The following is a 22617-nucleotide window of genomic DNA, read 5'->3' as shown; positions in this document are numbered from 1 at the left end:
AACTAGTGTGACCAATATATGTCAAAAAGATATGACTCTCAAAATCAGATCTACTTCCTATGTCGTCTATTCATTTAAGTAGCCCCTCCGCAAAACTTTAATCCTAATCCACATTATCATCGGCAAGTTCAAAGGTACAAAATGGCCACAAAATTCTGAAAAAATCCTAAATACATTCTATCTTTCCGTAGATTAATATTTCAATTCACATAGGCTGAGGGTATATCTCTGTCGGCAAAGCCGACTGATTCTTTTTTACTTGTTTTCTTAAGGAAATAGTATACCTAAATATATGGTTTATTACAAAACTCATAGTGAAATTTTGTGTAGATTTTTTCACCTTTTGACACTTTTCACGTAGAACCAAGCTTCATATTACTTTCATGTATCAATTCGAAGAAAGAAGAAAAAAATTTCATCAACAAAATTGGGAAATATATTCATATTTTTTCAGCAAAATTGATACTGTTATTTTTATGATATATAATGTAAATAGTCATTTCATTTCTTTGGTGACCCACAGTGAAATTTGACGGAGAATATTTTTGTCTTTGACGTTATCTCTTTAAAATTATGCTTTGTGGGACAATTTTGAATAAACTTAAATGAAGTCCGATTTTAACCCTAAAACGTGTTTCTCATTTTTGGAGATTACTGGGGATTAGATATGATTTACAGATTTTGTGTGTTCTGAGACCTATAGTAAAATTTTACGAAGCACAATTTTTTTAGAATATTTGGATTTGGTATGATCACATTTTAAAGGAGTTTTAGAAAGATTTTCGAAAAAAGGACAAAACAGATATTTCGAAAAAAAAAACTAGAAATGTGCGGAATTTGTCCCGCATACTTTGGTTACTTTCCGATGTAAACTTTACAAACGAGGATACACGTGTCTCATATTTTTAGCTCTACTTTCACAATTTACTCAGTTTTCCTTGTCATTTTTTTGTCGCACAGTGTAATTCAATATAATACTGATAGACTCAACATATTCGTACACAAAGTTTACAATGCTCTACTATAACTACAAAATTATAACAACAGTGAAAATCATTAGAGAAACGTTTGAAATTACAATCTTCCAATAAAAACATAACAAAGATCAATTAATTAAAAAGAGGAGTCAGAGAAAACAAATTTCTTCGATATTCATACTACATTATTCCAAAATCGTTCAGAAATCTTTACGAAGATTCGGAAGGTACCTCCGATTTTCATACGACATTATTCTTAAATCGTTCAGAAATCTGTATGGAAATTCGTAAGAAAAAATTCGCTTTCCGAATTTTCCAAGGATTTTCTTCCTATTTCTTTCCGAAATCGATCCGATTTCGCTCCAAAATATCGTTCCGAAATTATGTCAACCACATCATACAACTTTCGTTAAGATATCGTGACGATTTTGGATCCGACATCGGACGTAGCGTCCGAATTTTGTTCCGATATCGTTACGATTCACAGTGTGCCGCTTCCATACAAAAGTGGACAAAAATAGAAGGAGTTGACCTAGATTGATTAACACAAGTACTTATGAGGGAATGAAAAAATCAACTTTGGTCCATATCGGTTCAGATTTGGATATAGCCCCTATATATATCTTTTTCCGATGTTGCTACAACTCGTTCAATTTTGGCCGAAAAACCTTCAAATTTAATATGTGTTATTTTCTTACACCCCTGAATAGCGACACCGATTTTCACAAAAATCGGTTCAGATTTGTATATGGCCCCCATATATATCTCTCTCCCCGATTTTGCTATAACTCGGTCAATTTTAATCAAATAGTCTTCAAATTTTATATGTGATATTTAGGCCCCTGAGTAGTTTCACCGATTTTCGCAAAAATCGGTTCAGATTTGGATATAGCTCTCATATATATTTTCGTCCGATTTCATGTATTCGATGCTCTATACACGCAATGTATGTGAGATATTGCTTAAATTAGGAAAATTCGAAGTAATTATCCGAGTGACGTAATTATCCTGAGTGACATCGGGCGAAATTATATGTTGAAGCCATATTCAAACCGATATGGATCAAAGTTGATAATTTTCATTCCTGTGCCCTCATAAGTACTTGTGCAAAAAACGTTCATCAACCTAGGTCAGCGGTAAAATTGAACAGGGGCCTGAGGAAGCACCCCACGTTAAATTCATCAAAAAATGAGCGGGGAAAATATATTTGGGGGCTATATCCAAATCTGAACCGATATATCTCAGAAGGTTGCAGGGTTTGGCTGAATGTTTGTACAAATTTCCTTTCGGAAGAGATGCCCAATTAACGGAAATCAAGATCCAAGGTTGCAATAGGTGACAATCAAAAGATATACTCTATGAAATATTAAGGATTTATATTTTTTTTATAAAATTTAAATTTTTAGTTTTGAATAAGGGTACTTTGCCCATGTCCAGTTGATATCAACTTATTGTACTTAACTTTTATATTTATAGCCCACCCATCAAATCCTCATCCAAAACTTTTAATATTATCAACAAAATTTTCAGAAATAATTATTATTAAGTGGTTGTCTAATATTCATGTGATGATCGCTTTAGAATACCCTGGGAAATATTTTTCATATTTAAGGAGATATAACTTCGTTATGGATGCAGATATCGGAAAATTCTTGTAGATTCGTCGTATCTGATGTGTTTACTGTAAGAAAGAAACGTAAACATATATAAAAGTCAACATCACATTTTTCGATTTTTGTCCACAACGGCAACACTGTGCGATGTTGGTTTGCTGGGTAACTACTTTTGTTCAAAGAATGAAAACTGTTTATTCCACTCTTCTTATCTTTTCGACGAAAAATATTTACAGTGACCTTATTTTGTTACGCTTCGCTGTTCTGAACTGAATTAAAACTGAGGGAAAAGGAGATTACATTGCGATTACCGTGAAAAGTGTGAATAACAGGTTTAATGGTAATGGCAAAATTGTGTGAAGCACAAGAAATATTTACTACCACAACAAAGACACGAAGAACAAGAAACCACAAAAGAAAACAAAACACAGAACAGAAAGAAGGATATAACTGCGTTTATCACCCAACATTGCAAAACAAAATGTAATCTAAAATTATGCTACCCAATGGGCTCGGATGGAAACACTTATATCCACTCTTCCTCTCACCACTTCCTCTTACTCCCCTAGAAGAAGGCTATTTTGCAATTCCAAGCCGAAAGAAATATTCACACACACAAACCCAAAACGCTATTCATGGAGTAGCAAAATGGCAAAGCAAAAACAATGGAGACCAAAGGAGAGAAAAGTAATAATATAAAAGTAGGGAGGCAAAACCACAAGACATGCAAAAGAGGTGAGCCCTCTTATCTCTGCCAGGGGATACAATTTAAGGATGCCAAGGCAATATTTACGCATAAAGCCAAGCAGCCATGCAATCACATTGGAGACACTTACCCACTTATAGACATAGTTGAGCCCCTTCATGCGCCATAACTGCGGAAGGAAATCTAAAAAAAAAAAAACAATATCGAAAAGGCAAAAGTGAAAAATATTAAAGAAATTGAATGTGATGCCGTCGCTTCATAACACCACAGCAGGATTGACTTAAGTAAGATAGATTGGTTACCCCCCTAGGATTCTAGGCGAGCAAGGAATAATGCGATTTTTTCTTTTTAACCTTCTTTTATGTGATTTATTTTAATTTATTAGATTTATGATTCATTTTAATGCGCTACAATTTCATAATGAATTTTAGTTAAATGCCATGACGCCTCTATAGGAGGTCATCTATGCACATCATGAAGTCCTCCTGTTGAGGCTTACGGTTTCTTCTTAATGGAAACTATAAGATTTGTTGTAAGGAACTCATGAGATCTTCTTTATAGAAGACCATTGGGTCTTCTTTAAGAAAACCATTAGATCCTCCTATAAAACAGGAGGTCTTCTTATAGAAGATTATGAAATTCTATAAAAGACCTCATGTTTTACTTATAGATTCCCATGGGGCTTCCTTACAGAATGCCAAGAGGTCTTCTTATAGAAGACCTTGTGGTTTTCATATAAAAGACCATGATGCATTCTTAAAGGAAATGATGAAGACTTCTTATAGAAAACCTTAAGAATTTCTTAGAGAAAACCAGGAGATCTCCTTATAGATTTTCTTATGAAACGTCATAAGGTCTTCTTAAGGAAGACCATGATGTCTTCTCATAGAAAACCATGAGATCTTCTTATTGAAAACCATGGGGTCTTCTAATAGAAGAATTTTTCTTTTAGAAGACCACAAGGTATTTTTAGAGAAGACTTTACCTCTTCTTCCAGAAGAAAATTACTTTTTCATCCTGAAGAACATGACGTCTTATAGAAGAATATGAGGTCTTCTTCTTCAAAAAGATCTTGAGGACTTCCCCCTACAGAAGATCAGGAGGCCCTCTTGTAGAAGATCATAAGGTCTGCTTATACAAGACCATCTAAACTTCTTCTTACCATTGGCAGTAGGACTTTTTTTAGAATGCCATTACGTGATCTGTCTATAGAATACCATGAAGTCTTCTTGTAGGAGATCATGAAGTTTTCTTTTAAAAAACAAGAGATTTTCTTATAGTTTAACTTTCGGTATTCTTTTAAAAGATCATAAAGCTTTCTTAATGTATACCATATGTGTTACTTATAAAACATTTTGAGGACTTCATGTTGAAGATCATGAGGCTTTATATAAAAGACTATGAGGTCTTTTTATGAACGATCACTGCGTCATAGGTTTTCTATCTATAGAAAACATTTAGAAAACTGAAGGCCTATTCTGTAACTTTTATCGATTGAAAAGTTGTCTACAAAACAAACAAATAAAATTGTTGTAAAATAAACTATAAGTAAAGGTGTTAAAAAGTTACTGAATAGGGGGGCTTTTAAAGGTTTCTACGTAAAGAATGCCTCTAAAAGGTCTTCTACAAAAATGGATATTGATAAGGTGCTTAACTGGAGAATACATTTACTGGAGAATACCATGGAAGCCCTTAAGAAGGTTGGTTATTTGCGTTGCATTACGGGTGGCAACAATCATACGCCCTAATACCTTTAACAATTCTCCAACTTACTCTAAAATCTTAAAAAATAATGGCAATTTTAGATATTTATACCCTCAGCCTTTTGGCTAAAGAGGGTATTTACACTTTGATACGACCAAAAATGTGCCTCATCGAAATAATGGTTTTAGACCCCAAGTATGTTTGTACGATATCCGTTTTAGACAATTTTGAGTAGATCTAGCAATGTCCGTCCGTCTGTCTGTCTGTCTGTCTGGCAGGCTGGTGCGCACGATAACTCTCGAAGGGATCAATCGATTCGGTTCAAATTTTGGGTATCGAAATATTTTGTCCAGATTCGATTTAAGTTCGAAGATGGGCCATATAGGTCCACTCCCTCAGGTACCTCCCCCACAAATGTTCAAAAATTGTCGCAAAAATTGTGCGCACGATAACTCTTGAAGGGAATAACCGATTTGGTCCATACTATGCACATCGTGTAATTTCTACCAAACTTGGATGAGGTTTCAATATGGACTCAATCGGTCCACTCCTTCGGGTACCTCCCACACAAAATTTCGGAAAAGTTCAGTTTAGGACCTGGTCTCGAATCGCTTTTACCTCTATACGACGCTGTAAGTTTCGTTAGGGGCAAGTCCATACTTCCTGAGAAAATAGCCTGAAAGTTACAAAAAACCCTATGAGACCGTGTGTAGTGGTTGGAGCGCACGATTACTCTCGAACGGATCTGCCGATTCGGTCCAAAATTTGGCTTTCGTAATATTTTGTCCAAACATAGTTCAAGTTCAAAGATGGATTATATCGGTCCACTCCTTCCGGTACCTCCCCCTCAAAAGTTCGAAAATGTTCGGAAAATTTGTGCGTACGATAACTCTTGAAGGGAGTAACTGATTTGGTCCATACTTAGCACATTATGAAATTTCTACTAGACTTAGATGAGGTTCTAATATGGACTCAATCGGTAAACTCCTTCGAGTACCTCCCACACAAAATTTTGGAAAAGTTCAGTTTAGGACCTGCTCTCGAATCGCCTTGGTTTTTGTTGTAACATCTTGTATTCACTGTCCCCTATACGAAGGTACAAGTTTCCTCAGGGGCAAGTCCATACTTCCTGAAAAAATATCCTGAAAGTTGAAAAACAAACCCTATGACACCATGTTTATGGGTGGAAGCGCAAGATAATTCTCGAACGGATATGCCGATTACGGCCAAAATTTAGCCTTCGTAATATTGTTTCCAAACTTATTTTAAGTTCGTAGATAAGCCATATCGGTCCACTCCTTCAGGTACCTACCCCACAAAAGTTCAAAAATATTCGGAAAAATTGTGCGCACGATAACTCTTGATGGAAATGACCGATTTGGTCCATACTTTACACATTCTCATAATATCTACCAGATATAGATAAGGTTCGAATATGGACTATATTTGTCTACTCCATCCCGTACCTCCCACACAAAATTTTGGATAAATTCACCATAAGACCTGCTTTTGAATCACTTTGATTTTTATTGAAGCAACTTACATTCGCTGCCTCAATTACGATGGTAAAAGTTGTTTCAGGGGCAAGTCCATACTTCTTGAAAAAACAGCCCGAATGGAGTAAAAAACCCCCTATGGCACCCCCATGGTCTATGTCGGTCCATTCCTTTAAGTACCTTTTCCGCAAATTTTTTTAACTTTAATCCTAATCAACATTTTTGTCGGTACATACGACCGAAAATTTTGAAACCCCCTAAATACATAAGTTTTTTGTGAAAAAATGTTTCAATTTGCACAGGCTGAGGGTATATCTCTGTCGGCAAAGCCGACTGATACTTTTTTACTTGTTTTTTTGAAATGTTGGGAACCATTAATAAAATTGTTGTTGTTGTTGTTATATTGAAAAAGTCCATTAACAAAGCGACCATTAAAATAACTTGTAAGAGTGAATCGTTTAATCCCCACCCTCTCTTACTTTGATGATGTTTTTTGTTCTTTTCCAGCAATTAAATGTTCTTCTGGAAATTAAGTATGAACACAATTTACACAAAATTGCATTGCCATTGCCACATGAATGAACAGTTGAACACTTCTGATTCGTCTTACAGGTCTTATTGCTTATTTGATTGGCAAACAAATGAAAAATGCTTTTCAGAGAGAAGGGTACAAAAACAATATCCTTTAATGATATTTCTTACAAACCAAAATACAAGCACACACACTCACACACATATATGCAATAAACAGCAACAGTAGTAGAATTTGTAATATCTCTGCAAGCAAAAACTATCGCGGAAGTGACTTAGGCGTGTCGCCCAGGGCGATAAAAACAGTAGCGGCGATAGTCGCGGAAGTCACCCTGAAGTGACCTCCGTTGTGAAGAAATGAACCACGCCGGCGTGTCGTCTTGGAAGTCACTCCAGCGACACTTCTAGAAGATCATTTCCGCAATAGTTCTTGGATTTAAAAACATATTTTTTATTTTCTTCTATTTATTTTTATCTTCTATTTATGTTTATACCCTACACCACTATGTGGAAAGGGTATTATAAGTTTGTTTTGGAAAAAATGCATGTAACACCGCGAAATATTCGTCGGAGACCCCCAATGTGGTACACCAATCTTCATATTTTTTTGAGATGGGTGACCATCCGTCCGTCCTTCCATTATAAATTGTAATCAAACTCCAGGCCGCAATTATTATTTTGCATGGAGGTCGGGCTTAGACCAGAATAGACACATATTGTTATTGGTGATGATCGTGAAATATTTAGCGGGTGAAATTGACCAAAAACATAATTTTTATCCAATTTTGTAGCGGCTATGTAGGTCTCAATAATAGTCTGATCAACACGACATTTTAAATAAGGTAAGTGTATATGACAAAGAAGCAGCTTGCAATATGAGATGTCGATCAGATAATATTTAGAGGGTTAAATGGACCAAAACTTTTGTGTGAAATTTGTGTAAATTTTTAATATACAGCTTATATCTTTATTCCTAGTAGAGACATTCCGGACAAGTAGGTTACACTTGGAAGACGATATCTTGACCTTGATGCCAATTAATATATCCAGTTATTTGTTTGTAGTGTAATCAGAAGCACGCTAGAGGTCGCAATTATAGCGCAATAGTCACGAAATTTTGCACGATGTAAGAGTTTAGGTTGAAGAAAATGGACCAATACTTTTGTATGAAAATTATAAAAATTTGTTGTTTTTCTTCTTTGGCCAATGTTTGTTGTTAATGTTGTTTTTTGTTTAGCTTCAAGACCTTTAGATTTGAAGCAAATAAAAAACAAATTTTGTTGCTATTACTACCGACGTTTCGTCGCTTTTTTGGCGACTTCTTCTAAGGAATTCGTCTATTTAAGATCAAAAATTACAATTAATTTTTTAAACATATCACAAACAAAGTAAACTTACAATATTATTTTTAAGACGAGTTTACATTGAACTATAACTAGAAAATATAATAAACTAAACGACTTAAAAATTAATATCACAGGCAGTTTCACTTTACTGCAACTCAATAGCACGAGTTTATATTGTCGGTGTCCTCCTTCAGATTCATCGTTTTGTCAATTTCTTCTTGTATTCGTAGGCTCTCAATCATTAGTCTTTTCTTCTCCACTTTTTCTTTGTCTAATATTTTTATGCTATCAAAATCTGGGTTTCTTACCGCCCAACGAAGACTAAATACCAATTACCATTTCGGTGGGATATTGAGGCCATAACCTTCAAAATACCAGATATCCGGGGGTACCGTTCTATGGGCGCTATTTGAAGACGTGGACCTATACCGACAAATTTCAGGTGGAAAGTTGTATACCCTCAACGAAGACTAAATATCACATTTTATTAATTTCGGTGGGATATTGAGGCCACAGCCTTCAAAATACCGAAAATCGGGTGTAAAGCTTCTTACCTCCAAAGAATACTAAATGCTAAATTTCAGTCATTTCCGTGGGATATTGAGGCCACAACCTTCAAAATACCGAAAATCGGGAGGTTCCGTTCTATGGGGGCTATATGAAGACGTGGACCTATGTCGACAAATTTCAGGTCGAAAGTTTTATAGCCCCATTGAAGAATAAATTCAAAATTTCTTTCATTTCGGTGGGATATTTAGACCACAAATCCTTGTATATATTTTTGCATATGCTCATTTTATGCAAATATGTAAAAATATGTCAAAATTTGCACGATATGCAAAATATGTAAACATTTCTGGACCTAATTCGTTTTATTTTGTGATAAAACGATTTTCTGTCTGATCAGATTCTCTCTACAACCATCCTAACCATATATGCATTTGCATAGGATTCCGCTGTCTACTAATATATAATGGGTTTTGTGTAGAGAAGCACAATTTGGATTCATGTTATGTCCGTGATATGTGACGTAGTTTTTATCGCCGAATCCGAAAGGCGTGTCCTACGATAAGTTGCCACTTGAAGATAAGTTTTTCATGGCTGAAATACTCAGGAAATATCGCCAACATTACTAAGGGGTATTATGCCACCCTTGAAAATTTGATGTGGCCAGGCTTGGGAATCGAACCCGGACATTCAGCGTGCAAAGTGGTTGCACATAGCTAATTCCTAGAGGTTGTGGTGTAGGGTATCACGGTCGGGTCGGGCCCGTCCTACTATAGCTGTTGCTTACTTGTTTTATTTTTATTTATTTTTTTAATTTCTATTTTTTTGTAAAGTACGCTCTTTTAGAGAAATTATTCTTTGGAAATTCCGCCTACATTAATTTTGTCATTTTAAAAATGTGATGTTTTGTTGCCCGACTTGGGAAGCGAACCCGGACCTTCAGAGTGCAAAGCGAGTATGCTTACCACTGCTCCACCGTCTCATATAATCAGCAGATAGCAAAATGTTCTATATATCTTCAAATGCGTTGAATCATTAAATAAATGTAAACAATCGCCTTGGAAGTCACTCCGAAGTGTCGGCATACGCGATAAAACGTTATGACAATAAGCCTATAGAAATTGTTTGTGGAATTCACCAACGATCTTCCTTGGTGTGTCTCCGGGGTGACTTCTTAGGCGAGGGAGTGAGAAACTCACTTCCAAATGGTGGCAGGGATAATACAATTTTATTAGGGGTGTGACAATGCAAATCGATGTTTGAACAATCTGGGTCCGTTTCGGTTAGTCTCTTTTCGCTGTGAATTTGTTTTCCTAAATGTGCTAAATGTCGCATTTTATATGGACTAGTCGGCATTATAGATGGCACTGTAGTGTCGTGGTAAGCTTGCCCACTGCACAGTTCTTCGGCAGTTCAATCCGTGACAAAAACATAATATTTTCAGTGGTGACATAACCTGTTTATCATAGCCATGTAAAGTAAGACTAGCTACTTTACATGACTATGATAAGCTTCTCAATAAGCGTTGTCATATTATGTTTCTGGCATTGTTCCAAAAATCCAATATCACACTACAAGAGAAGTCCTTCATTGTATCGTCGAAGATGTTAGTGGGAAATAATTTAGTTTAGTGGTCATAATATCGAAATTCGATTAAGATGTGTCTCTATTTTTCCTTACCCCCAATTGCATGTTCTCTCAATAGTTTACAATTTCAGTTACTCCTTTTTACCCCAAACGCATTTTACAGCAGGAGATGATAATATCGAAACAAAAGAATTTCCCATTTACATTATTAGAGCATTCAATGAATTTCTATGTGTTTGAGTGATGCCACTCCCACTGCCACAAGTCAAAAATATGTAGTCCAACCAGTATGCAATTCAATGCAGTTCAAAGTTACCTTTACAGATGAATATTTGCAAAAGGTCAACAATAAGCCCAAAAGGTCTTCTAATGGAAAACAAAAAGATATTTTTAGAGAAGACCATTAGGTTTCCTTATGGCAGACCAAGTGGTCTTGCAATGGAAGACCACGAAGTCATCTTATGGAAGACCACGAGATCCTCAAGTGGATGGTCTAGAGGTCTTCAAATAGAGTGGGTAAGAGGGGCATCAGGAGGTTTTTATAGATATGACCACCAGGCCTTTTGATGGAACACCACACGCTCTTCTAATGGAAAATAAATTTGTTGTCCTTGGAAGACCAAAAGGTCTTCTTTGAGGGACCCAGACGACTTCCAATAGAAGACCAGAAGGTCTTCTGATGGAGAGCCAAAAGTTGTAATTATGGAATACCAAGAAGTCTTTTAATGGAAACCCAAGGGGTCTTCTTTTGGAAAACCAAAAGGTCTTCTTTTGGAAAACCAAAAGGTCTTCCTATGGAAGACCATTAGGTACACTTATGGATAACCAAGTGGTCTTCTTTTGTAATGCCAAGAGGCCATCTAATGGGAGACAAGTAGGTCAAACAAGTCTTCTTTTGGAGAACAAGAGATCTTCATATGGAAGACCATAAGTTCTTCTTATGGAAAACCAAGCGAATAGTCGTCCTTTAGTCTTCTTATGAAAGACAATTAGCTTTTCTTACAGAAGATCTTAATGTCTTCTTAAAGAAAACCGTGAGGTTTTTTTATAGAGGAGTATGCACCATGAGATCTTCTTATAGAAGAGATTGTGGTCTCCTTATGGAAGATCATGAGGACCTCCTGCAGAACAATATAAGTTCTTCTTAACAACAACCTTCTTCTAACAGAAGATTAAGAGATTTTCTTATAGAATATCTTCAGTTCTTCTTAAAGGAGACCATGAAATCTTCTTGTAGAAGATCTTGAGTTCTCCTTATGGAAGACCATAAGTTCTTCTTATAAAAGACCATGAGTTTTCATATAGAACACCATAATTTCTTCTTATAGAAGACCATGGAGCCTTCTTACAGAAAACCATGAGGACTTCCTTCAGAACAATATGAGTTCTTTACATAGAAAAAGGGATCTCCCTTTGGCAGAAAAAAAAGTTTTTATGGAGAGAACTTCTATGGAGGGGCCAGCTTGTGAAGGACCAAATGGTCTTCTTATACATAACCAGCAAGTCATCTTATGGAAGACCAAAATTACTTCTTATAGAATATCCAGAGGTCCATGAATTCTTCTTATAGAAAGAAGGTCAAGAAATCGTCTTTTAGAAGATTTTGAGGTCTTCTTACAGACTATTTCGAGGTCTCTTAAAGAAGATCTGACGGTCTTCTAATAGAACCCCACTAGGTCTTTTTATAGAGGACCTTGAAATATCATTAGATTTTTTTACAGAAGACTTTGAGGTCTTCTTATAGAAGACCATGACGTCTACGTTTAAAAGTCAATGATGTTTACCTATAGAGCACCATGGAGTCTTCTTGCAAAAGACCTTCTTCTTTAAGAAGATCTTACGGTCTTCTTATAGAAGATCTTGAGTTCTTCATACAGAATACCATGAGGTCCTCGTACAAAATGACCATGGAGACATCTTACAGAAAACCTTCTTCTTAAAAAAACTATGAGGTCTTCTTATAGAAAATCTTGAGGTAATCTTATAGACCTGGTATTCGTATAATGGTTCACGAGGTCTTCTTATAGATTACCATGAAGTCTTCTTACAGAAGACCTTTTTCTTAAAGAAACCCATGAGATCTTTTTATATAGAATATCTTGAGGCCTTCTTATGAAAGACCAATAGGTCTCCTTATGGAAGACCAATAGGTCTTCTAATATCAAACATTGTCCCACAACATCCCATACGGGACAAGGGAGACTTCTCTCATATCAATGAGTGCACCCTGATTCATATTTAGCTCAATGCTATGGGACCTTCTGTTTATCGCCGAGTCCGAACGGCATGTCTTGAGACACCACTTTTGGAGAAGTTTTTCAAGGCTGAAGTACTCACCGTTGAAAAATGTTGCCTGGCCGGGGAATCGAACCACCGACCTTCTGCGTGCAAGGCGGGCACGCACGGTGGTACCCAGAGGTATTCTAATGGAAAACCAAAAAGTCTTCTTATGATAGACCAATAGGTCTCCTCTTTGGGAGACTAAGGTATATTTATATGAAAGACCAATTGGTCTCCTTATGAAAAACCAAGAGGTCATTTAATGGAAGGGTATTTTCCTGCCAAAACCGGCTTTGGTGTTAATGTTTCAACACTTTCACATCCTATTCTTGTTGCACACTGCTTCTTATTATTGTTATTTAAACCCTCAAAGGAATATTGAATTGCCATAGAAATATAAATGCAGACTGCTGGCTGGAAGGCAGACACAAAGAAAGTGCTGTCCCTCAGTTTCCCATATAATGCAACTTCGGTAAGAAATAACGGAAAAGCAATTGAAGAAGCAGAACAATAGTATTATTCATATAATCAGAGATGGGCACTATAAACGTCATCTCCTATAACACATCTTTTGTTTCGCATTGAATTGGACAGAAAGCTGGTAGTTGGTGTTAAGTAAAAAAAAAAATCATAAAAACATTTACACATAGAAACGGAACCTTTGATGACATTCACAGGTATTGGTTGCAATTGCTAAATGTGGTCTGGGTATGACGGCAACAAGGTGTATCAACATTTTGCAATACATGTGTGAATGTCGGATTGTTTTTATAGTGCAGGTATTACAACAAATACCTTTTTTACACAAATTGTCGGGCACAATGTTATTTGGAATAGAAGAGAAACTCTGTTGCCAATATAGTAAGTGTAATAATAACAACACCGGCAAAAATTACAAACCCCACTGCATAGTGGTCCCACTTGTATGGAAAGGTGCGACAAAAATATTTATAATCGTCGGATCAATCTGATTTTTTCAGTATATGCTAAAAATAAGTAAAAATTACTTTAGCCAAAAAATCATCAATATGGGTCCAGTTTTTCCTATAGCCCCCATGTAGCGGTACCACCCTATTTCAGGTATTTTGAAGCTTTTATCTACATTTTCGGCCCTAATTGGCTGTACTTTGGTATTTGGGGTTCGCAATGGTCAAAAACCTTCTGCGCCAAAAATTGTGCGCTTAGGTCCAGGTTTCGGTATAGCCCTCATATTACGGTACCTCCCGATTTCAGGTACTTTGAAGATTTTATCAACATTTTCGGCCTGAATTGGTTGTAATTTGCAATTTGGAGTTCTCGATGATCAAAAACCTTCTGCGCCAAAAATTATGGTCTTAGGTCCAGGTTTCGGTATAGCCCTCATATTAGGGTACCTTCCTATTTCAGTTATTTTGAAGTTTTTATCTACATTTTCGGTTCAAATTGGTTTTAATTTGCTATTTGGAGCTCTTAGTGGTCAAAACACGTCTCCGACTGGTATCGTGGACAGGAAAGGAAACAAATTATTCCATTTTAGGTCAGAATATTTCATGGTAGGGGGTATAATAAAGTTCTGTGCGACCGAACTTTACATTTTTACTTGTTTTTCATTTTATAAATAGCATCATACATATATCAAAAATATACAAATGTAAAAAATACACTCATAAGTAGATCCCCAAACAAAAATGTCTAAATTATTAAAGAAAAAACTCAAAACAAACAATTAAAACACAAAACAAAGAAGAAACTGAGCATACAGTAATACGGCATATTCACTGAAAGGACCAGAGGCATCGTCAGTATTTTTAATGTCACGCACGGAAGCGCAAAGACATGCAGCTGGAACCAAATTTTCTGTAAACTTGACACTATTTCGAACATTCTTCAAAAAATTTGGAGAATGGCGAAGGATGGCGAAGTTAGTAAAACTCAACTTCAATTTTTAGAACTTGGAAACAAAAATCCACAAAAAAGTATTATAAAAAATGTGATTTCCAGCACATTTTATGTGAATAATGTGTACAAAATTTTATGCTAAAGTAATTAGAAAACCGTGTACTCAACTTCCATTTCGAAAAAAATAATTTCATCCTTTCAATTTTGAGTTACTTGCATTGTAAGATGTCACAACCTTACTGATGTTTCTAAAGTTTTTAAGAGAACATAGTAAATGTCAACTTCTTCTGTTTTGTCTTGTTAAATACCGTTATAAATTACAAAAAACAGTGCTGGAATATTAAAATATAATATGTTTAGAGATAATTTACTGAATTGTCGCAGAGATTTGCTGATATCGATTTTTCGATTTTTGTCGCAGGTTGGGACCAGTGTGCACTGCATCCACAATAACAACAATTTAAACAATACCATAGTATTGTTAGAATTTTAACAATAGTGTCATGTTATGACGATGTTGTTGCGAAATGTAATGCTGTTGTTGGCAACGTCATCATTGGTAGGAGGTATTGTTATTGTTAGCCGAATTTGAAGATATTAGTGAACAAAACAATAATAACATACGAGTATTTTTGTAATGGAAGCTAATGCAAGTACATAAATGCAGCATCCTTTTAATTATGAATGTTATACCAACTAGAAATGTAATGAGACAAATTGGTCTTCTCAGAGGAGGTCGTTTCTATTGAAAATTGAGAAAATTTTCACCAAAAGGCATACTAAATGGCAGTTCCCCATGTGACAAATCAGTTAGGTTAGTTACCACTAGTGAGATGGAGGAGGAACCGAGATAAATCCTGCACATTTTAAAACTGATCAACAACTTTCTTTTGCATATCCTATATGGGAAGTCCAAAAGTTCTTCTACTAGACAGACTACTAAAAGACCTGTGGGCATACTCTCTAACTTCTTAACGACAGTCGATATTGTTTTTTTTTTTTTGTTTTGAGAAACTCGTTTTCACAACATAAATAACAACCTTTGTATTCTGTAAACAAATTTTGACAACTTTTGTTAAAAATGACGTTATGAAAACAATACAAAAATAGTCGTTGTTTAAAAATCGACAAAAATGGTCAATATTGGATTTGCCTTTGGTTTGTGTGTATGTTTTGTTTATGAATACAATCAAAATTGAAAGCTTTTGAAAGTTTATCGACAATTGTCTACATTTTTACAGAATAGCACTATCGTTACTGCAAACAATTTTTAGTGTCGACAACGTTGTCGATTATCGGATTGTTAAAAAGTTACAGAATAGGCCTACTGGAGTTTGATTACAATTTATAATGGACAAACGGACGGACGCACATCGCTATATCGCTTTATCTCGTCAAGATATAAGATATATGTATATAAGATTGGGTCTACGATGAATATTTCGCGGTGTTGCATGAATTTTTAGCAAACAAATTTATAATACGTTTCACACATTGTGGAGATGGGTATAAAGGAGGAGTGATTAAAAGAAGCGATCATATAATGTCTGGAAAGTTTTCTTACAATCATTAGCGAACAAGTTCATGTTCCACTAATTTTTATATTTTCAGTTTCCATTTCTAGTAAAAATATCCCCAACACTTTATCTTAAAAACCACATATTTTATTTTTCTTTCTAAAATCAATCGAGCATGGAAACCAGCAGCTGCAAATGAGCTTTATTTTTGGTTCTTATAATTTTCTTCTTCTACATGCTATAATAAGCAAATTTTCCTTTTCTTAATAACTGCAAAGAAACAACAAGAACAACAACAACAATAATTTAGGGACAAAAATAAGTCCGCTGAAAACAATAAAAAAAACTTGACCAAAGAAACTGCCACAAAAAACACCGAAACGAAACGGAAGTCATTGAATTGGCTGGCCATGACAATGAAAATCTGCAGAACAGAGAAAAAAGCATGCCATTTACATTTGGGTAGTCAGAGATTAAAACTTATTTCGAGCGTATCCTAATCCTGTAGGCGATGGTCCTTTTTTGTTTAGGATTCAATGAAAATGGAAATTATAATTTGTCAGGGCTTATTGTTAAACTTTTTCAAACTTTTTTTGTTATTTCAAGTGCACACAGAGAGAACAATTTGAGGGCAACAACAAATTTAAAGTCAATTTGAAATGATGTTTTTCTGTGGATTTTTTAATGAATTTAATAACATCCCATAATTAAATGAATTGCAATTAGCGTTAGAAAGTGAAAAATATTGGTGTTGCAATTTATTGCCACGTAATTGTTGTAACTAAATTCGTGTGCGCAATTAAAATCGGATGCCCTACAATATAATGCAAGGGCGGATAGAAAAAAACTTTATCGTTGCTGTTCCCACACTTGCAAATTCATACCTTTTTGCAATTTTATTACTGTAGGCTCCAAGGTAAGATCGAGGAAATATTCGAATTCATGACCCGAAAAAATATCGTGTTAGCGGTGGTGTGTAAAACCAAGCTCAACAAAAACTACAGATCACAGCGTTAGGATCGCAACCTATCTCGTTTGAACCTGGCTCTAATTGCCCGCACATGGAAGGTATTTGGGTAACAGTCAAATGGGGAAGTGCCAAGTTAGAGTTTCTTAACGTATACATCCAGCCGATAATTAGCTGTACTCCTGGTTATAGATCCAATATTAGTCCGTTTTTAGATTGTCACAGGGTGTATAGCACTTGCTGAACAGATTGATAGCTTCAACTTTTGCGCAGTCAAAAAGGACTCCCACACATAATTAGCTGAGAGTGCCACAGTTCGACAGACATAGCCATCGTATGACCTTGCCGGCCTGCGACGACGAGTTTGTCACCAAAGTTCTCAACCTGAAGCTAATCATAGATCCCAATGTCTGGGAAAGGGGCAAGAGGGTCACCAGTAATGGTGAATTGTAAAGACCGATTTCTCAAAAGTTCTTTAAGCCAGAGCACAGTGGTTCCGCACGTGGACAAAAATCGAGAAATTTACGGCGACCAATTTGATTGTAAATGAAATAAATATTCTCTAAACACATCAAATTTTTAATATCGAGAATTATTTTTGTCAATTTACAGCGGTAATATGTTATGTTAAGTCAAAGAAGTTGTGATTTGTATGTGGTGCCCTGAAAAAGTAAAATGCATCCGCGAAGCATTCGTAGGTTAGGTGCGAAATTATAAAAAAATTAAGAGGTAAATGTACAGTTTTCAAAATTGAAGTGATAGTCGATGGTATTGGCAATGTTTTTTCGAAAAAAAAACATATTCATAATTCGTTTTCTAACTTCTTTGGCTAAAATCGGCAAAATACCGAAAATCGGGCGGTACCTTTATATGGGGGCTATACCTAAACGTGAACCTATATTGAACTTTTTTTCGAGGAGGTCTCAAAATCCAAAATTTTAACCAAATTGGTTGGAAAATTTGTCTAAATTCTTCAAAATACCACAAATCGGGCGAAACCTTTATATGGGGGCTATACCTAAATGTGGACCTGCACCCACAAAAATTTTTTTCTATCTTTTTGTCTCGTTATAAGAACTATTTTTGGCACACTTTTCCATACAAGTGGGACCACTGTGCAAAGCTCCGATATACTCGCGAGCGAAAATTTGGGGGTATTGTTTTTGTTTTGTTTTTAGGTGCAATGTTTTTGGTGTGTGTGGGGCAAGTTTATTTCGAGGTGCTCGAATTCGAGAAAAGTTTTACTCGCGAGTAAAATTCGAGCGAATTCGAGAAGTATTCGTAGCTCTGCTTAAAGCCATATTTTTCCTCGGAGTCATTAATCAAGCAATGGAAAATGTTGTAGAGGCTTTTCACCGCTACAACATTTTCTTTAGTCCCATTTCGATACGACTTGCCGCTTCCAAGCAAAATCCTAAAAACCTAAAATAAACCTAAAAAGGTGAACTTCGTCCGCGCTGTAAGCGGTTTTCACTTAAAGTTAGTTAAGGTGAACCCTGCATGACATTGTTTTTATACCCTCCACCATAGTATGGAGGGTATATTAAGTTTGTTTTTCCGTTTGTAACGCATTGAAATACTCATTTGCGACCCTATAAAGTATATATATTCTTGATCAGGGTAAAATTCTGAGTCGATCTGTGCACGTCCGTCCGTCCGTCTGTGGTAATCACTATAGCATCCACAAAAATGGAGATATGACGCTGAAATTTTGAGAAAATGCGTCTTTTGTTTGCAGGCAGGTCAAGTTCGATGATGGGCTATATCGGTCCACGTTTTGGTATAGCCCCCATATAACGGTACCCCCCGATTTACGGTATTTTGACGTTTTTAGCTACATTTTCAGACCGATTTAGCTATAATTTGACATTTAGGGTTATTAGGTGTCAATAAACTTATATAACAAAAGTTGTGGACATAGATCAATGTTTTGGAATAGCCCCCATATAACGTTACCGCCCGATTTTAGGTATTTTGACGATTTAAGTCGCATTTCTAGACCGAATTAGCTATAATTTGATATTTAGGGTTCTTAGGTTCGAAAAAATTATGAACATAGGTACATGTTTTGGTATAGCCTCATATAACGGTACCTCCTGATTTTCGGTATTTTGAGATTTTTACCTACAAGTTTTAACCGAATTAGCTGTAATTTGAATATTTGATATTTGAAGTTCTTAGTGGTCACCTCTCCACCAATATTGTCTGAAATGTTGGGAAAATGCGTCTTTTGTTTGCAGGCAGGTCAAGTTCGATGAAAGGCTATATCGGTCCACGTTTTGGTATAGCCCCATATAACGGTACCCCCGATTTATGGCATTTTGACGTTTTTAGTTACATTTACAGACCGATTTAGCTATAAATTGACATTTAGGGTTCTTAAATGTCAATAATATAACTAGTGGACATAGCCCCCATATAACGGTACCTCGGTATAACGGATTTCGGCATGCCCATATAACGGATTTTCGGTATTTTGAGAATTTTACCTACAAGTTTTAACCGAATTATCTGTAATTTGAACATTTGACATTTGAAATTGGTGACCACACCTCTCCACCAAAAATTGCCGAGAAAGGTCGATGTATTGATAAAGCTCCCATATAAAAGTACCTCCCGATTTTCAGTAATTTGATGATTTTAACTACAATATTAAACCGAATTAGCAGTAATTTGACATTTGGAGTTCTTAGTGGTCACAACACCTCTCCATAAAAAATTGTCAACATAGGTCCATGTTCGGATATAGCTCCCATATAACTGTACCTCCGAATTTTCAGTAATTGGCAATTTTAGCTAAAATTTTTAACCGAACTAACTGTAATTTGACATTTGAAGGTTGTAGTGGTCACCACACATCTGCATCAACAATTTTCAACATAGCCCCAATATAACGATACTTCCCGATTTTCGGTACTTTGAGGATTTTACTTAAAATGTTTAACCGAACATAGGTCCATGTTTTGGTATAGCCCCAAAACAAACCTCCCAATTTTCCGTACCTTAGCCTTATTTTTTGGACGAACTTTCTGTAATTTGAAATTTAAAAGCCAACAAAAATTGTTAAGTTCATATTTTCGTATAGCCCACATACATCCGAACTAGCTGTTAATGGCATTTGAAGTTCCCACGTTATGTACCGATTTTGGTTATTTTGAGGATTCTAGCTACAATTTTTAACCGAATTAGCAGTTATTTGACATTAAAGGCTCCCATCAAAAACTGTCAACATAGGTCCATGTTTTGTTATAACCCCTATATAACGGTACCTCCCAATTTCTAGCCCACCAAAAATTGTCAACATACATAGTTAAGTATGGGCACCATAAAAAAGGGCCTCCCGAATGAAGCATTTTATGTAAATTATCTGACATTTTAACGTACCCACTTAAAGTTGGGGACAGGAATGAAAACTAATTATTCCATTTTAGTTCAGAATATTTTATGGTGGAGGGTATGAAAAGTTCGGCCCAGCCGAACTTAACGCTTTTTTACTTGTTTTCATTTTCACTGCTACAAAATTTTCACTAATCCTATTTCGATAGTGCTTGTGCTTTCCAAGCAAAATCGTGAAAACCTAAAAAAGCACTAAAAATGTAAATTTTGACCGCGATTTATTTGAAAATCCCTCCGCCGATTTTTTTTTTCTTTTTTCATCTATGAATATTTTAGTTTCAGAATCCCAGAATCCCAACCTATAAACTTTCAGTGTCAGCTAGCTTATTTTGAGGTCACTGGGTTTGGCTCTACGAAGCTCATCACATGGAAAAATATTATATACATATGTATGTATATATTTTGAAGTTTATATTTTTCAAACCGAGAAAGGCAAAGATTCAAACTGGGAAGACTAGGATTCGCTAATAAGGGCACTCAACTGAGAACTTGTATAATATGCCAAAAAACTTATGGGTTTTCTCGCAGGGTTGCCAACGTTGGACACAATTGTACTGAAACGAGGGAATGGAAAAATATACCTGGAAAATACATACCCGAAGGAGTTGATCAATATGGCCTCCAACAAATATCCAATATAGCATCCAACAGTGTCGACTCCATTCATCCATTGTTTCATATTTTTTCAAATACCTATATGTTTCATTATATTACAGTTATGATTCGGCAATTTTGGTATTGTTGTAGTTATTTTTGCCATGCACATTTTTTTTAGTTTTAACATGTAGTTTTCCCATGACTGCAGATAGAAAGACAGATATTTGTTTTTATATTTTATGCATTGTTGTTGTGTATGATGCTGCTGCTGTTCCTACCAAACAACCGCTATATAAACCAAACCCTAAAACCCCAAAAAAAACATCTGAAACTTTTCATTCGTAAATAATTCCATTTGCAATTTTGTTCCAGTTTTAGTGTTGCATGGGGATTTTTGTGATAGTGATTCGTTTAGTTGATGTTGGCGGTGGTTTGTTGTCGTTATGTGTTTTTTGTTGCGATTTGGACTCCGGTAACGTGGTTTGGTTAACAAATTTGTTACAACTTTGGTGGGTGCAGGGAGATTTTTATTTTTGTTAAATTTATTTTAATAATATTTTTTTCGTCCTGGTTTTCGGAAATTTTAAGTAAATTTTGGTTGCCGGGACTACCTGGATGGCTGGTTTGTTGGTTATTCGACTGGAAATATGTACATAAATCATAATGAAAATTTAATTGTTGCATTCATGATGAGATAACAAGAAATATGTAGAGAATTTTAGCAAAAAAAGCTTTTCCGACATTTGAAGTAAAATCCAATAACACGGAAATCCAATTATCGAATTTATTGCCATAAATATTTATTCGTGGCCGGTCAGTGTTATTAACGTGAATTTGCGAAGAATGTTGTTTGGGTAATTTCAGATACATACAGTGACTGCCACTGAAAATGATGCAACATGAAATAAAAAATGTAATCGTTTGATAACTTCTAAAGGAGTAGAGATATTTTAACAATTGAAACTGTAATTTTGTAGGAAAGTAAGATGGCATAGAAACATGTTTCATTTACAGTATCGTTATACTAAAATTTTACCGGAAAACTAGAAATGGACATTTTTAAATTGAGCATTAAAAATGATGCACTACAATAACATGTACAACACAAAAAATAATTACAAGATAATTCGACCAGATTATGAGAGAGGACCGAAAAAAGAAGACACGTGTATCGGCGTTTTGAAAGTTTACGTCGGGAAGTAACCTAAATAGTCGTGGCAAGTTTCGCCCATTGTTTTGAAATATTCGACATCACATTCCTTGGAATCCTTGCATTTTAGGTATAAAGTGTCATTGACAATATTACTGACAACAATGCGGGGTATCTTTTTATGAAAAAAAATTAACCCTCATGCGAGTCACTAAAAAATTAACCCTCATGCGAGTCACTTTGTGGTCCCTTTTTTCAAAAACGTTTAAAAACTCATTTAAAATGTGATTGTATCAGATCAAAATATTCTACAAAATTATTTATCATAATATTTTACTATAGGTCCCCGAATACACCAAAACTCT

The sequence above is a fragment of the Musca autumnalis genome, unplaced genomic scaffold (genome assembly GCF_047663935.1).
Source record: "Musca autumnalis isolate F117 unplaced genomic scaffold, ASM4766393v1 scaffold_1, whole genome shotgun sequence".
In the NCBI taxonomy this organism is placed as follows: Eukaryota; Metazoa; Arthropoda; class Insecta; order Diptera; family Muscidae; genus Musca; species Musca autumnalis.
This window is presented reverse-complemented; position numbering follows the sequence as displayed.